This window comes from Molothrus ater, chromosome 37 (assembly GCF_012460135.2).
Source record: "Molothrus ater isolate BHLD 08-10-18 breed brown headed cowbird chromosome 37, BPBGC_Mater_1.1, whole genome shotgun sequence".
Lineage (NCBI taxonomy): Eukaryota > Metazoa > Chordata > Aves > Passeriformes > Icteridae > Molothrus > Molothrus ater.
Genome location: NC_071664.1, coordinates 328711 through 345377, shown reverse-complemented (window position 1 = coordinate 345377; position 16667 = coordinate 328711). Strand labels below are relative to the sequence as shown.

Here is a 16667-nt window from a genome sequence, read left to right as displayed (position 1 = left end):
GGGCACAGGAGAGAGGCCACGGCCAATGGGATACAACTGATGGGAGGGGCGAGGGGAGGAGTAACCCAGGGCAAGACCACCACCGGGGCTTTGGGGGAGAGGGGTGTGTGCGGGACAAACCATGTGATACAACATAAACTATTCACTGCAAAATAACAAGACCACCCAGTGCAAAACAATAACTAAAGAAGCAACTTGATGCAATACAACCAGACAGACAGTACAGGATAGGGACAGGGAATGAGACTGGGGATGGGATTCAGACTGGGATGGAAGCAGAATGGGCCCAAGAGTGGGGTGACAGGGGAATGGGCCAGAGGAAAGGAGGGTGACAGCAGGGACAGGGCGATCCTGCACAGGGAACACCAGGAACCAGGATGGGGGAGATGAGAACAGTCCCAGGGCAGGGGGGCCTTGATCAGCTGCCCCAGAACCGTGACCAGGGCCTCCCAGCACAGCTGCAGCCACTCAGCCTAGGGTGCCCAAAGCCCTGAGCAACTCCCAAATCCCTCCCAGGAACCGTCAAATCCCTTGGACCCAGCATCCCCCACATCTCCTGGAAGATTCCCCCATGTTCCCATCAATGTCTTAGTTCAATGTCTTTATTTTTTTACTCCAGTTTTGGGTGTTTTGAAGGGACAAAGAGAAATGAAAAGAAAACCCAGGCCATGGGGACCCAGGAGGATGTGGAGCCCGCAGGCAGGTGCCTTCCCAACATGGATCATTGGGGCTCTGCCCACCGGGGGTCACTGGGGATCATCCAGCGTGGATCCTCCCATGGGGCTTGGAGCTGGAGCAGCACATGAAACTCTTCCCACACTCAGGGCACTCTTAGGGTTTCTCTTAGTGGTGGCTCTGTTTGTGTTGGGTTGAGCTACAGCTGTGCCTGAAGGTCTTCCCACACTCGGGACACTGGTGTGCTGGTGCTTGAGGAGATCCAAACTGCTCCGAGCCTTTTTCCCACACTCACAACACTCATAGGGCTGTTCCCCAGTGTGGACCTTCTGCTGGAAGGTCAGAGTGGATCGAACACTGAAGCTCTTCCCACATTCCAAGCATGTGTAGGGCCGTTCTGTGGTGTGCACTCACTGGTGGTAGAGGTGGGAGCTGTGCCTGTACCTCTTCCCACATTCCCTACACTCCCAGCGCTGCTCCCCCGTGTGCACCCGAAGGTGGGTGAGGAGATTGAAGCTCTGGCTGAAGCTCTTCCCACATTCCAAGCACTTGTGGGGCTTCTCCTCATCATGAAGTTGCTCCCAGCTCTGAGCTCCGGCCGCCTCCCCAGCCTCAGGTGGGTCTTTCCTCCTCAGATCCCCGTGATCTGCGTCTGCAGCCTCTCCTTATGCTCAATGTCCGGGGCTTTTCCTCCCCATTGGGTTCCTGTGCTGTGGAGCTGCTCAAAACAGCCTCTTCCACGAGGTTCTGCTGTGGGGATTTGTCCTCCCTGCTCTCCATGCTCAGCTCCTGGTCTGGGGGAGGAAGGACAAGGAGAGGATGGGATTTGCCTCCGTGCCACAGGGAAGGGCAAGGAGATGTCCCCAGTGCGTCCCCAGCAGGACAGCTTTGGCAGCAGGGTTGTCCTGCAGCCGGGGGCCGTGCTGGGCTGGGAGATGGAGCAGGAGAGAGGGGGAAAGGGGCACTGACTTCCTCCTCACCTGCCTGGGGCTCCTGGGCCATCTTCCTCTTCCTTGCAGCCTCCTCCTCCTCCTGCATTGGGCCAAGGTTTGGCAATGGGAAATCCTGGTTAGGGGGTGAAAACAAGGTGTGAGAGCTGGGGATTCCTCCTGCCCAAGCCCATCTCTAGAAGTCACAGGAGCAGGGATTGAGCTGGGAGAGGCCGGGATGGGCAGCGTGAGGCTCTCGGCTGCTCCCATCTGATGGGGGCGGGGGGAATCCGCCCTGGGGAATAGGAGAGGCAAACTGGGAAAACTGTGGGCTGCAAATCCACACTTGGGCTTGGTGGGGACCCTGGGTAGGAAATTCCATCCCTTTGGGCTGATGCCCGAAATATAAGCTGGAAATAAATCCCCACAGAGCGGTGTTTTTAGATGTCACGTGCTGTGGTATATTCATACAGTAGGTGTTGCTCAGTGTCACTGTGTCACTACAACATCATCACCTACCTGCCAGAACTCATTTACATTGTATGATCTCATGGTTATTAGATAGTTCTTCTGCACTGCACTTGCACTTGCACTTTCCTAATTCGGGGTCTGTCAGGAGTCTGTGATTGTCCTGGTTTTGCGGGGGGGGCATTTTAGGAAAGGCTTCCAAGGCCTTCTTCACATCTGAAGCTTTCAACTTTGTCTTTGGAGCATGTGCAGTTATGGTGCTCCTTGGTGTGTCTGATCCTAACCAGCTTAAATTCTTTGTGTTTGTGGCTCATTGGCTTTGCACAGTTTCTCATTAGTACTATCCCTATCTATTTCTGAAGCTCTCCACTTGGCGATTTTTTTTCTTCTTTTTTCTGTCTATTTAGCATTAAGCAACTAGTTAACCATATACAAGCCATTGCATTGTAGAAAGTTATTTATATCAGGTTATATAGTCACAAAAAACCACATATATATATTTATATAGATATATAAAAAGTCATGATTTAGGTCCTATTGTTATCAGGTTATATAGATCTATCAGGTTATACTGATATCTTATAACTCAAGCTGTATCATCACTTTGTAACTTTGATCTAAGTTCTGTCGGCATCAGGGCTCTTCCCAAAGGCCTGGAGGTGTTGGAGCAGGGACTGCAGAGATGGGTGAGGGATCCCAAGAGTGACATTTTGGGGGTAGGATCCGTGGGGATGGGAATGTCCCGGGGCAGGGTAAAACTTGAGCCAGGTGTGCAGGGCAGGACCTTGCCCTGACCCCAAGCACTGTCCCAGCTGCAGGATCTGCTTCCCATCAGCCTCTTCCTCCTGTGGTCCCAGGCCCAGCTTGGTGCTGGACAAAGGGGCTGGGCCAGGGACATCCCCTGGTGGGGGCTGTGCACTCCCTGTGCCCCCTCCCCAAATTCCCTCCTGGGGGAGCAGGAGCTGGGGCAGGAGCCCTGTGGGGAGGGACAAGGGGGTGACACCAGGATGGGAGGGTCACACATGGCCCAGGGGGATCCCCCCTCACTCCCAGGGTGCCAGGAAGACAAACCCCTACACAGAACCCCTGTCCCCCAGCAGCACCTTGTGGGCAGGGTCTGGTGGCACCTCTGGGGGGTCATGACTGCCCCAAAACCCCCTCCCAGCCCCACAGCCACTCCCAGCCCCCTCAAACCACCCCACAGGTCCTGGCTGCCCCCCCCACCCCCAAACCACTCCATGCACTATGAATGGCCATAAGATCCATCAAAACTCTTTTCCACCCCTCCAAAGACCCAAATTCTCTCCAAGCTGCACAGCCCTTCCAGAACTCCCAAAACTCCCCCACAAACCCCTCCAAAACCCCTTAAACCCCCTCCCAGCACCAGAAATGCCCCTAAGAGCCAACAAAACCCCCTTTCAGTCTTCTCAGCATTCCCTAATCCCCCTCCCATCTCCACATAGCACTGACCAGGAGAGGTTTGTGGACAGGAACATCCACAGCTGGGAGAGCTCAGGCACTTCATCACCATTTTAGGCACTTCCATCCCTTTGGGCTCTTCCCAGAGGCCTGCAGATGTTGGAGAGGGGACTGCAGGGAGGGATGAGGGATGCCAAGAGTTGGGTTTTGGGCACAGGAGGAGGGGCTGTGTGAGCCACTTACTGGGGTGTCGATCTGGAGGCTTCCCTGGTGATCCCAGGGCCCCAGGCTGCAGAGCTGTCACCACCTCCTACTTGGGGTGGTGGCTCTGGTGGGACCTCTGTTCCTTGGGGCTCTTCCTGCAGCCAGAGAACTTGTAGGGACCCTCCTCTGGGTGGGTCCTCCAGGTGTTCCATGAGCTTTGCTCCATGAGCTCCTACTATAATTGACTGGGCTCTCCTGGGATCATATGGAGATCATACTGGGAGTGACTGGGAATGACTCCAAGCATGCTGAGGGCAACTGGGATATACTGGGAGTGTCTGTAACCCTATTGGGGGTGGCGGGGAGCGCACTGGGAGCAACAGGGACCATGCTGGAGGCAACTGGGAGCAAGTCTGGGTGTACACAGAGGGCAACTGGGCATGACTGGGACCCTGGTGGCAGAGACAGGGATCATACAGGGAGTGACTGGGACTATACTAGAGGCCACTGGTATCACACTGGGAGCAACAGGGAGCAATTGGAACCATGCTGAGGGCAACAGGGATCATACTGGGAGTGACTGGGCTCTGGGAAGCACAGGATGGCGAGGAGCAGGAGGACAACTCCCATCCCAGCCCCACAAATAACCCCTATTCCTGTGGATCCCCCAGCCCCTGGCTCCCCCAGCTCACCCCTGCTCTGACTGTTCTGGACTTGCAGCAGCTCCAGGTCAGTGGAGGATGTGCTGGGTGCACCCACCAGGCTGGCTCTGGAACTCCCAATATTCTGGCTCAAATCTGGCCCTGCTCAAAGGGGGTCCCAGCCAGGTCCATGCAAAGGTGGGTGAGGAGGCTGGAGCACTGACTGAAGCTGTTCCCACATTCCAAGCACTTGTAGGGCTTCTCCCTGCCATGAAGGTGCTCAGGAACCACCAGCTCCAAGCTGCACCTGGATCTCTGGCTGCTTTCCCAGCACAGGGTGGGTCTTTCCTCCTCACGGCTTCCTGGGCTGGGTTTGCAGCCCCTCTTCATGTGAGATCTCCCGAGCTTTTTCTCCCCATTGAATTCCTGCAGTTGAGCCTCTCAGAACAGCCTCTTCCACGAGGTTCTGCTGTGGGGATTTGTCCTCCCTGCTCTCCATCCTCAGCTCCTTGTATGAGGGAGGAAGGACAAGGAGAGAAAGGAACAAGAAAAAGGAAGGAAAAAACCCCAGAAAGACAGAAGGAAGGAAGGAGAGAAGGAGATTTATTTTTGTGCCACAGCAAAAGAGAAAGAGATTTCTCCAATCCACTCTCGGCAGGATGGGGTTGGCAGCAGGGTTGTCCTGCAGCCGGGGGCCGTGCTGGGCTGGGAGATGGAGCAGGAGAGAGGGGAAAAGAGGCACTGACTTCTTCCTCACCTGCCTGGGGCTTCCAGGGCATCTTCATCTTCCTCATGCTCTCCTCCTCCATCTGGTCAAACTTTGGGAACTGAAATTCCTTTTTTGGGGGGAAAAACAAGGTGTGAGTGTGTTGGCTTGGGTGTTCCTCCTGCCCAATTCCATCTCCAGAAGTCACCAGGTGTCTGGTGTCCATAAAAACCTCCAGACCACCAAGGTTCAGCCACCCTCATAAAAACCCAAACCACCAAGATTCACCATACAACCATTCACCCAGGAGTTCCCCTGCTACTTTGGGGTTCAGGGGTCCCTCCTGTCTGGCCTTCTGCGGCTCCAGTGTATATTGGTATCCCCTCTCTCTGGGCTGCAGGGCTCCTGGCAATCCCAGAGGTTCCCTTCCCTGGACTCCCCAGGTGGGTGTCAGAGGGGCTCCAGGGGTACCAGCTGTGCGGGGTCCCCGTTTCAGGGCCCCGGGGTACCCATGGGTCTCCCTTGTCCATGGTCCCAACATCTCCAGTGTGAAAAGTGCATATTATATGGCTCTACGCAGATATTTAGCATATGGATTTTGATGTATTGATTAGTAGTGCTGTATTAACATTTTAATAATATATGTAGTCTTGTAATTAAAAGGTAACTTTTGTAGTTAAAATAAGAACTATGTTAGTGGGATTTTTTAAGAAAGGAATGAGGCACTCGCACCAGATAGCAGCCCCAGGACACCTAAATCTTTCAGAGAAAAAGAATTTATTGCCCTCTTATCAGAAGAAACGAACTTCTTCCCGCCTCCAAGGCACTGTTAGGATTAGAAGGAAGAAGTTGATGATGACCAGACAGAATCCTGTATTTGAATGGAATTTATGCATCATGTATGAAGTGGATGAATATGCAACAGGCTGTTGCTTTTAAGGGTTAATCCTCTGTTAACCCGTGTCCTTTTTCGGGCTTGTGCTGCCCAGAAAAAGGTACCCGGACGTCCGTAACTCTTTGTGTTTATTGTCTCATATTCTCCTAATTCAACTTGTCCAAATTATTATTACTCTAATTGTATTACTATTTTTATAACCATTTTGTTACTATTAAACTTTTAAAATTTTAAAAACAAGTGATTGGCATTTTTCACATCTAGTCTGCCGGGGTTCCCCCTATCCGGGCCCCACGTTCCAGGCTCCCGGGGGTCCCCCTTATCGGGATGTGCGACCCCGCAGGCTGCAGAGGCTCCCCCAGCTCCGGTGCCGCCCTCTCCGCTCTCCCAGCCCCAGCCCCGCCGGTCCCGGGCGATCCCCCCGTGGCTCGGGGCTGACGATGCAGCGCCTGCCCCGGGCAGCCCAACCACCACCGCGGCAGGGTCCCACGCACCCCCGGCCCAGCGCCGGGGCTCTGCCGGCAGCCAACACTGAGACCCCCAAAATTCTGTCCCGGAGCCGCTGGGCGGGCTCCCGGCCCCGAGCAGAGAGCTCTGCCCAGGGGCTCCCGGGGAAAGGCGGCGGCGCTCGGCAGCGGCCCCAGCCCGCCCGGCCTGCGGGAATTCCCCCACATCGGCACAAAATCTTGCCCCAGAGGAGGCCCTTGGAACACCTGCCTGCGGCTCCTCCCTGCCCCGGAGATCCTGGGAGCTTCCCCGCTGTTGCAGGCGGGGATTTGGACCAGGGAGGCTCTGCGGGTCCCCCTGGGCTGTGCCCCCTCCCCGCCCGTGCCGGCCCCGGTGAATCGGTAAAACCAAAAGTCGTGGGCAAAAACTCTCTAACTCAAAGTCAAAGTTAGAAAGTGGTGTGTTTATTGCGCCCGCGGGTGGCACGGGCAGGGTCGTCCCTGAAATGTGTGACTGCGCCACACAAGGATTTTTGCCTTCTATTTATTTCCCAAAAAGAATACATATGCATAACCCCAGCACCTCCCATGCCCGCTTTTGTGAAATACAAAGCTGTGTTTCGTGTCAGGTACACACAGGCAACGTATGTATTTGTGATTGTGATATGTGCGGACACTGACCATGGGACAGTTATAAAGATGAATTCTAATAAATAACTGAGGAAGTAAAGCATGGAAGAAGGCCTTTGAACCTATCCTTTGTTTGCAATTAACCTTTATAAGTCTTAATTTGATTTAGGAGCATTTGAATTAAAGCTTTAAGGATGTTGCTTTTTGACTTTTTTTTGACAAGGAACTTTTGCTTGTAGCTAAGCCTGAAAGAGTTTTGCAATAATGACCTTTTGAAGTATAATTTTAGAATATTGCTTGTAGTAAGAATCTTTGAAACTATAGCTTTAGAATATATAAAAAGGAAACATGCTTATCCCACGCCTTAACAAAACAGTGAAAAGCATCTTGAGAAAGGAAGATGAACATCAACTCAATGATTAATAGTTTCGACTAAGGGAAGCTGGACATCACTGTTATGAGATTTATAGTCCTTGCAATAAAAAGGTGGACGCACATCTGGAAACTGGAACCCCATCAGCTGGGATACTTCTTTCTTCTTTCAGAAGCTGGACCACCATCATCTGGGGATACTCCTTTCTGGGATACATCCTGAGAAAAACTAAATCACAATAGTGTATAGAATTGTGACATAAATATTGGGAATACAAACTGCTGATGAGTACAAATTGGGAATAGAAACTGCTGAGAAAGCTGATGAGTACCCCTATAAATACCTGTAAGCCTCAACTATCGGTGTGCAGTTGGAGGGAAAACTTCCCCCACTGTACCCAGCGCTGTATTGCTCATGCTTTACCATATTAATTAATAAATTGATTGCTGCTTGAATATTGACCTAGTCAAGCTTCTCATAACACTTTGTATTAAAATGAGGTTATTAGTCCTTCATGAGTGCACAATTCTTCTCTTGAATGGGTCGGTGGTCTCGAATTGGGTCAGTGGTCCCAGGGAAGAAGACAGGACGGTCTTCGTCAGGTCCCTGTGACCCTCTGGCAGGATCCAAGGCCCCCTGCTTCCTGATGGATTGACACAGGGTCCAGGTGCTGGGCATTGTTCTACTGGTTTCAATATGTTCCTATAATGGTCCACTTGCTCCACTTCCTTCAACAAATGAGCTCATAATATAACAATGAGCTTTAGCTTAAGCATAGAATAATCATTAACCTATCATTGGTTTATCTAACTTCAATATGAATTGGTCCTAACTCTCAGCTAAAATCTTACATTTTTAAAATCGTGATTCACCGGTGCTGATGTTTGGCCCAGGCTCTCTGGCTGTCCCCAGCTCCCGCAGGATCCCAGCACGACCGGGCCCCGAGCCCCTGCTCAGCCAAGGGTCAGTGTCCATCGCCAGCCCCTTGCCATGGGCTCCGGCCACTGCCCACCCCGGCACAACCTGCATCTCCCAGGGCAGCTTGCTCCAGCCGGCCACTGGAGGTTCTGCAACGAGGCAGAATATTCAGTTCATGGAATCTTTGTTATCTCTGCTTACAAGTGCAAAACCAGCTGCTGCTGAGACAATCCTATCTCTGAGTGAAGGCTTCTCACCTGTTATAGATACATATTATAATATTGGCTTTTTGCAAACAAAAAATGGATTTTATATGTGTAATGTTAAAGTAACTTTGTTATACAGTTTTTATTTCTGTTGTTAATTAAGCTTAGACATAGAAGTGAAATAGCTATGCTTCTGTTAAAATGCCTGCTTGGATGGGATAACATCCAATGAACATAGGATGAGGACACCTGCTACAGATATGTCAAATATCAGCACTCACTGTATGAAGACAGTGTGGACCAAGATCCAAAAACTGGAGGTGATAAAAAAAGGACTAAAACCACAACCAAGGAATCTGCGTGCTCTAAAAAGGAGGACCCAAGGAGGAGCCATGCTAAATAATTCTTGGAACATGTAAACTGGTTTGGGGGAAAAGTTTACTATGCATAAGGATCTATGAATATGCAACAGGCTGATGTAATGGAAAAGGTATTTAAGGGGTATCCCCAAAGATAACAGGGTGGTCTTGGCTGAGTGCCAAGATGCACCCAGCCATAATACCCTTTGCTCTATGGTCCCTGTCTCCTATTGTCCTTTATTAAACTTTTCAAATTTTCACAGGACAGTGACCGTGTTTTTCACACCACCCAAAATGCTGCATTCAGTTCTGACACACCATTAAGAAATCCAAGAGCAAACTGAAAGCTGACTACAGAATCTTGCAAAATCAGATCCAGGAACATTTTGTTTTAAAATCTCAAATACTAACAGAATCTGAGAAACATTACAAAACATGCTTCCAGCACTGGGACTAGAAGAGTTCAGGCAATGCATTTGATTGGAATGAGCCCTCTCTTTCTGACATGTGAGCAATGCCATTGAATTTCCTAAACCGGGGAAATGGGGAGCCCTGGCAGCAGCAGCTTCACACACAGCAATGACACAGAACAGGGCAGGGCAAGCAGCTGCCAAATTTATAACTTCTACTTGCAATTAAGAACTTTGGTTTCATATTCTACTATAGCCACTATAATATAGAGTCAAAAAATTAAAAACACTAGTAACAAATATAATAACTGTAATGTTAATAGCAAAAATAGAGATAATAACAATAATAAGAATGAATAAGAGTAATAAAACCCAACTATACTTATACTAGGTTTGCATGGCCAGGTTTTGGTAAGTGGGGTGGCCTAGGAGCACCTTCTGTGAGAGGATGATGGAAGCAGCTGCTCCTCCATGTCCCACAGAGGCAATTCCAGCTGGCTCCAGGACAGACCAGCCGCTGGCCAAGGCTGGGCCAGTTAGAAATGGTGGTAACACCTTTGGGATAAGAGATTTATGAAAATCGGTTATCATGTAGTTGTAGCTGTGACCAGGGTGAGAACATGTGAGAGAGGAACAACTCTGCACACCCCCAGGGCAGGGCAGGAGGAGGGCAGGAGCTGCTCCAGGGGCTGGAGCTGATTGCCCTGAGATTCCCTGGGCAGCCCCTGGGGAGGCAGCTCCAACCCTGCAGCCCATGGAGGGCACAGAGAGCAGAGATGCACCTGCAGCACCTGGAGGAGCCCGTGCTGGAGCAGGGGGTGCCTGAGCAGGGGCTGTGACCCCATGAGAAACCTGTGCTGGAGCAGGGACCTGCAAACCCATGGAGAGAGGAGCCCACACTGGAGCAGGGTCCTTCCATGTGAGCCAATGGGGGAGTGAGCCACGTTGCAGCAGTTTGTGAAGAGCTGCTGTCCCTGAGATGAACTCACCTTGGAGGAGTTCATGGAGAAGTGTCTCCAGGAGGGACCCCAGGGTGCAGCAGGAGAACGACTCCTCTCCTCGAGCAGCAGGAGATACAACAGGCGATGAACTGAGCAGAACCCCCATTGCCTGTCTCCCTGCACCCACTGGGGGAGGAGGTAGAGCTGGGAGGGAGGGAGGGAGGGATGGGCAGAAGGTGTTTTTAAAGCTTTATTTTACTTCTCACTATCCTGCTCTGATTGATAGCAATAAATTCAATTAATGTCTCTAATTTTGAACTGTTTTGCCCATGATTAATAACCTCTCATTGGCGTTATTATAAAGCAGAGCAATAGGGCTCAGGAGCTCAGTCCCTGAGTAGGGACCGGGTGCCCGAAGCTAGCTCGCTCATGCCAACGCTGCGGGGCTACCATCTAGCAGGCATGGTAATTATCAGCTCTATAGAGATTGCAAGCTCTTAGGGTTTCAGCTCTGCTTGCAAGGTAGTGGTGCCCTGGGCTGGAGGCTGCAGCAGACGGAGAGAGAGGAGAAGGCGCAGGCTGTTCCACGGAGATGGCTTTATTTGGGGAGGTCCGTGAAGGGTCTCTGCTCTTCTTCTTTCTCCCCTAATGGGGTACAGTATGCTTCTTTTATAGGGTTGGAAAGGATCCAAGCTTGACCAATGGTAAGGGGTTAACATGACATTGCCTTATAGGGTTACAGAGATAGGTTAAGGGTGGAGAACAGGGAAACGGGAACTTTCTTTTGCTGTTTCAGCATTCCTATTGTTCATATTCTCCATGGTGCTTTTCCTAAATCTATGGGGTTTACTACACATGATGGCATTTGCTGAGTGATCTGTCCCAGTCCTTAACTCAACCCATGAAGACTTCATTCTATTTTCTCTCTCCTCTTCATCTCTGGAGGGGAATGAGAGCAGCTTTGGTGGGTGCCTGACATCCATCTCTGCTCCTTGTGATGTCACAGGCCCTATGAGTGTCCCGAGTGTGGGAAGAGCTTCTGCCAGAGCTCAGCCTTGACCCAACACCAATGGAGGCACCACTAAGGGAAGCCCTATAAGTGCCCTGAGTGCGGGAAGAGCTCCGTGCACTGCTCCAGCTCCATCCCCCATGGGACAGTCCACGCTGGATGATCCCCAGTGACCTGAGGTGGGCAGAGCCCCGGTGATCCTTGGTGCTGGTGATCCATTTTGGGAAGACACCTACCTGGGGGCTCCAATTCTTCCTGGCTCCCTGTACCCTTGATTTTCTTTTAATTTCTCTTTGTCCTTTCAAAAAAACAAAAAAACTGGGTAAAAATAAAGATGTTGACCTAAGGCAAGGATGGGGACATGTTGTTGTTCTATTATTTCTCTAGAGTCTCATATTGCTGTTATCAGACTTCTAAAGTCCATACCTCTTTGGTATATTCTCATGGCTGCAGATCTTCACTGACTCCTTCTTCTGCATGCTGTTCTCTCTCAGGTCAGGGCTCCTCCAAGGCTCTCCCTGACTGGCTAACCCGCCCCCTTTTATCCCAGTTATCTTCATTACTCACAGCTGCAGCCCAGTTAAGGACATCGCAGCTGCAGCCCATCAAGGGCAGCCGGGACCTCTGGGGCAAAGCCTCTATACAAATATTCAAATACAAATATTCAAATACAATTCATTTCCTCTACTATAGGGACATGGAGGAATCTTGCAGGGGATGTGGGGGATGCTGGGTTCGAGGGAGCTGAGGGTTCCTGGGAGGGACTTGGGGGTTGCTCAGGCATCCCCAAGTTGGGGGATTGCTACCAACACCCTGACCAACAGGGTGTCAGGTTGTGCTCTGACTCTGTCAGCATTGTTTTGTATTACTGCATTGTTTATTTTATTTTTTAAAATGTTCTTCCCTATTAAAAACTGTTATTCCTGCTTCCATATCTTTGCCTGAGAGCCTCCCCCCTTAATTTCAAATTTATAACAATTCGGAGCAGAGGGATTTCCATTTTCTATTTCAGGGAAGGCTCCTGCCTTCCTCAGCAGACACCTGTCTTTTCAAAACAAGATAAGTGGTCTTGTTGTCAGGGATGTTATGAATAAGAAGCTTGACTAGGCCAATATTCAAACAGCAATCAATTTATTAATTAATATGGTAAAGTATGAGCAATACAACGCTGGGTACAGTGGGGGAAGTTTTCCCTCCAACTGCACATCGATAATTGATGTTTACAGGTATTTATAGGGGTACTCATCAGCTTTTTTCAACAGTTCCTATTTCCAATTTTTACTCATCAGCAATTTTTATTCCAAATTATTACATCACAATTCTATACACTATTGTGATCTTAGTTTCTCAGGATGTATCTCAAAAGGAGGATCCCAGATGGTGGCGGTCCAGTTTCCGAAAGAAGAAAGACGAATCCCACCTGGTGGAGTCCAGCTCCCCAGATGTGGGTCCACCTTTTAATTGCAGAGACTATCAATCTAAAAACAGTGATGTCCAGCTTCCCTTTGGTTGAAACCATAAATCCTTGAGGTGATGTTCATCTTCCTTTCTCAAACTGTTTTTCTCTGCTTCCATAAGGCGTGAGATAAGCATATTTCCTATATATATATTCTAAAGCTATAGTTTCAAGGATACAAGTAATATTCTAAAATTATACTTCAAAAGGTTATTATTGCAGAGCTTTTTTATGGATTAAATGCAAGCAAAAAGCAACATCCTTAACACCTTCATTCTAATGCTCCTAAATCAACCAGGGTTAATTGCAAACAAAAGATAGGTTCAAAGGCCTTTTTCCATGCTTTATTTTCATCAGTTATTATTTGAATTCGCAACTATCCCATTGTTGATGTCCACACATTTCGCATTTGCAAGTACACACGTCGCCTGTTTGTACCTGACACGAAACACAGCTTTGTATTTCACAGGGAACAGAGGGGATGGGGGGATCCTCGGCCTGGAAATCGAGTTCCAGGGGTGTCTGTGGCACAGAAATAGTGAATCAGGGGGTTTCCTGTATGGGAAATGTGGCTTCAGAGAAATCCCCTTCCTGGAAATGGGGGTTCAGAGGGGTCCTGGTGCCTGCAAATGGAGGTTCAGAGAGGTGCTGATGCCCAGAAACGGGGATTCAGGAATGTACTTGTGCCTGATAAGAAGTAACAGGGGGTCCTTGCACTGGGCAGGGGGGTGCAGTGAGTAGCCAGGAATGGTGGTTCAGGGGGGTTCAGGGTGGTCCTGGGGCCAGATAAGGAACATAGGGGTCCTGGTGCTGGGGAAGGGGATTCAGGGAGGTCACAGTATGCAGGAATGGGGGTGGATGCTGTTCAAGTGCCCGGAAATGGAAGTTCAGGGGGTTCCCAGTGCCCGGAAATTGCGGTTCGGGGGATTCCGGCTGTCGAGGGTCCCCTCACCTCTCACCGCCCCCCCCAAGCCCCCCAGGAGCGCCCCCAGCCCCAGCGCTGGAGCCAATCCGCTGCTCCGCTACGGCCCCGCCCCCAGAGCCGCCATTAACGCTGCTCTTTCCTGCCCGCCAATGGTATACCGAGGATTCTGTGACGTCACCGGTCTCCGGGCAGATCGCGGCGGCGCAGAGCGGGGAACGCGGAACCGAAGGTGCCCGAAGGAGCGCAGGGGGAGGGGACGGGGGAATTCCAGGGAATTCCCCGGGATCCCCCCTGGCATCTCCCGGGACCCTCCTCGGCCGTGCTGAACTCGCTGGACCTGCGCTCAAACTCTGCCTGGAGCCCGCTGGCGGAGCAGGACTGGGCGCTGGGACCCCGATCCCTGATCCACAGTCTCCTTCTCTCTCTCCTCTGTTCTCTCCCTTTCCTCCAGGTGATCATAAACCCCAGAGCAGCTGCAGAGCCCCGTGCCCAGGCCGGGTTTCCCAGCAAAGGGAGGCCTGGGGCTGAGGTGCCCCGGGCTGGCCGGGAATGGGGCTCCGGGGGTCCCCGGGCTCACGGAAACGGGGGATCCAGGGGCTGCCAGAGGAGGAGAGCTGGGAAAGGGGGTGCAGGGGGTGTCGGTGCAGGATAAGGGGGTGCAGGGGATCCCGCAGCTGGGTAAGGAGATGTGGGGGCGTCCCAGTGCCCAGGAATGGGGATTCAAGGAGGTCCCAGGGGGACTCCCCAAAGCCCCTCCCAGGGGGGAGCAGGAGCTGGGTCAGGACTCTGGGGAGAGAAAAGGGGGTGTCCCCAGCATGGGGGCACATGGGGGAGTCACAAGCGCTCCCCAGGGGGACAGGACCCCCAGGAGATCCCCCCTCACCTTCTCCCGTAGTGGAGGCCGAGCCCCAGCCAAGGCAGACAAAGCCCAACACGAAGCCCCCGAGCCCCGGCAGCACCTTGGGTGTGGGTGTGACAGGCTGGTCAGAGAGCGAGAAAACCAGGTAAGTTTTTTCACAGCTGACTTGTGAGACTTTTAGGGAGTTGTAGGGACACGATGATAGCTTGTTATTATAAACAACCTGCAGGTGGTGTTTTCCTACTCTCTGTTTTCCTGTTTTTCTCAAGGATTGTTTCTAAGAAAGGTGTTTTTGTTAATTAGCCAGTCAGGTGAAATGTATTGATTGATTGACCAATCTGGTCTGAATGTATGGGCACAGTCTATAAAAAGAGAGAATTTTCATATTAAAACTACTGCTGTGCAAAGCAGCCTTCTTGTGAGTCTGTGCCGCTTCCTTACTCAGCAGCGACACTTGGGGGGCGTCCAGCGGCAGCTCCGGGGCCGGGAGGGGCAGGATCCGGGAAACGGCGGTGGCTGCTGGGAAGGGACTGGCATGGACTGGGACAGGCTGGGATACACTGGGGTACACCGGGATACACTGGGATACAACGGGATACACTGGGCTACACCGGGATACACTGGGATACATCAGGATACACCAGGACTGGGACCCACTGGGAGCAGGATCAGGGCACACTGGGAACCAGCAGGACCAGAGCTTGAGCAACAGGGATCATAGTGGGACCAAGTGGCATTGCCTGGTACTGACTGGGATCATACTGGTGGAAACTGGAACCTTACTGGGACACGTGGCTGTGACTATGAGTATGCTGAGGGCAACTGGGATATACTGGGAGTGTCTGTAACCAGACTTAGGGTGACTGGGAACGCACTGAGAGCGACTGGCAGTGACCGGGTCTACACTGGGAGCAACTGGGATTGACTGGGACCATGCTCAGAGAGATTGGGATCCCACTGGGATCATCCTTGGAATGACTGGGTCTATGCTAGGGGCAAATGAGGTCATACTGGGGCTGAGGGCAACTGGGACCATATTGGGGCAACTGAGACATACAGGGAGTGACAGGAATCACGCTGGAGGTGACTGGGGTGACTGTGAGCAACTGGAATCATGCTGGAAGCTACTGGGAGTGAGTGGAGACACACTGGGGGAACTGGGATATACTGGGAGTGATGGGGAGTGACTGGGATCACAGAGGAACCATAAAGGAAGTTACTGGAGTAATACTGTGAGTATCTGGGAGTGACTTGGGACCATGCTGGGAGTGGCTGGAACTATACCAGGGGTGAATGGAAAGCCCAGGGACCATGCTGGGATCATACTGGGGTGACTGAGAGTGACCTGGGGACAACTGGCCCAGCTGGGGCTCAGGATTTTCTCCCGAGGGTTGCCCCAGGTCCTACAGAGCTGAGGGACAGGGGACAGCCAGGGAACACGGCCTGGCCGAGGGACACTGAGCTCCAGCACTTTGGGCTGTTGCCCTTGGGCTCCCAGCAGAGGCCCAGGGGCAAAATCCCCTCCAGGAACCATTGTTTGCTTTAAGCTTTGCTCTGGAACATTCCCCAGGAGCCCCTGCAGTGGCTGCAGCCCGGCCGGGTGCCCGGGGCCACCAAAGCCACTCCGGCCATGCCCTCCTGCCCCGGGCAGGGCACAGAACAGCCAAGGAAAGGCTCGTGCTGGGCTCAGGGCAGGGACAGGGCACTCCCCTGGTGCTCCCACGGGCACAGCAGAGCCGGCCTGGGCAAAGGATTGGGATTGATGTCCCATGGAATCCCAGCAGGGATTAGGTCTCATTTCACTGCTCTCATTGGATTGGTCATCAATTCAAATCATTTCCCCATGGAATTCCCATGGCAGTGGGTTGGGAGGGATCCATCTATGGAATTCTCACCTGAGTGGGATGAGAGTGAGATTCGGCTATAGAAATTCCATGGGAATTCCTGCATTCCAAGTCTCCCATTCCTGAATCCCACACTCCCTTAGGAATTCCCCTCCCACACCCACCTTTGTGCTCCAGAGCTCCAACCATAGAGCTCATTTGGGAGCTCTTCCCCACAGGTGTATCCCAGGTAATGCTTCATTCACTGCACCATGATCCCTTTGGATTCCCAGCACCTCTGGGTGATCCAGGTGGCACCGTCAGACACTGCAAAGCTCCCGGGTCCCAGCTGGAAGGAGATGAAATCCCACCCCT

General features: G+C 51.8%; 1 pseudogene; it reads right to left on the bottom strand.

Moving 5' to 3' along the window:
* Positions 1-16667, bottom strand: part of LOC118700806 (zinc finger protein 850-like) — a 105514-nt pseudogene that overhangs the window by 8971 nt on the left and 79876 nt on the right.